General features: G+C 44.8%; 1 non-coding gene across 1 annotated transcript; it reads right to left on the reverse strand.

Annotated features, from left to right (window-relative positions):
* Positions 1-732: 732 nt before the first annotated feature.
* On the reverse strand, positions 733-805 carry TRNAE-UUC (transfer RNA glutamic acid (anticodon UUC)). Its single transcript has one exon. It is a non-coding gene; the product is annotated as a tRNA-Glu (tRNA).
* Between the last annotated feature and the right edge of the window lie 489 nt (positions 806-1,294).

A 1,294-nucleotide genomic window follows, 5' to 3' on the forward strand; every position in this document is an offset into this window, starting at 1 on the left:
TGTATCTCTTATTAAGTACTTAGAATGATATCAGTACGTCAGACATTTGATTTTTTTTGCTAGTCATCAAATTTTTATACCTTCTGATTTCTATCTTTACTTCAGGCTGGAACAAGAAGAGGAAGGTGATCATTTCTGGCTTAGTTAGTCATGACTATTAGGTGTTTAAGTATGACACATTTTAAATATCTTTCAAAATCAGGAGATGATATCACTGAAACCTTTGTATTAAAAATAAAATCAAAACATGACTTTCCTCCTGCAACATCCAATGTAATTATAACATGCCACTATATTTTTTAAAATAAATTTATTTATTTTATTTACTTATTTTTGGCTGTGTTGGGTCTTTGTTGCTGTGCACGGGCTTTCTCTAGTTGCAGTGAGCAGGGGCTACTCTTCGTTGGGTGCGTGGGCTTCTCATTGCAGTGGCTTCTCTTGCTGTGGAGCACGGGCTCTAGGCATGCGGGCTTCAGTAGTTGCGGCACATGGGCTCAGTAGTTGTGGCTCATGGGCTCTAGAGCACAGGCTCAGTAGTTGTGGCACATGGGCTTATTTGCTCCACGGCATGTGGGATCCTCCTGGACCAGAGATCGAACCCGTGTCCCCTGCACTGGCAGGCGGATTCTCAACCACTGCGCCACCAGGGAAGCCCCGCCACTATTTTTTAAAATAATTTTTTTTAACTTTTTTTTTTGGCCTTGCCACACCATGCAGCTTGCAGGACCTTAGTTCCCTGACCAGGGATTGAACCCGGGCCCTCGGCAGTGAAAGTGCAGAGTCCAAACCACTGGACCACCAGGGAATTCCCTAAAAATAACTTTTAAAAATTAATTTTATTCTTAATAGCAGTGACTTTGCGAAACTATGTGCTTATTTTTCTGATGCTTTTGTTGCTAAAATGTTCTCGGAGCTCTTCATTCTTTTATTTATTCTTTTGACAAACATTTGTTGAGAATCTATTTTGTCCCAAGCACTGCTAGAGACATAAAGATGAAGAGGCCTAGGGCTGGTCCTCCAGGAGCTCACTGAATGGTGGGGCGACAGTTACAGTGCAGTGACAGTGACAATGCAGGTAGAAGGTGCTCTAGGGGAGGGGATGTGAAGTGCTGGGTCCTTATGGGGGGAGGGAGGGAGCGCTGCTGGGGTCTAAAGGAGACAGTGAGGGCACCTGCAGGAGGAAGCCGTGGAGCTGGTCCTTGAACGGTGAGCTGGAGTTCGCCAGGAGGGACAGGAGTGGAGACTCAGGTGCTTCCTGGTAGAGGGAATAAAAGTTCTCTTATGGGCTTCCTGG

The sequence above is a fragment of the Delphinus delphis genome, chromosome 2 (assembly GCF_949987515.2).
Source record: "Delphinus delphis chromosome 2, mDelDel1.2, whole genome shotgun sequence".
NCBI lineage: Eukaryota > Metazoa > Chordata > Mammalia > Artiodactyla > Delphinidae > Delphinus > Delphinus delphis.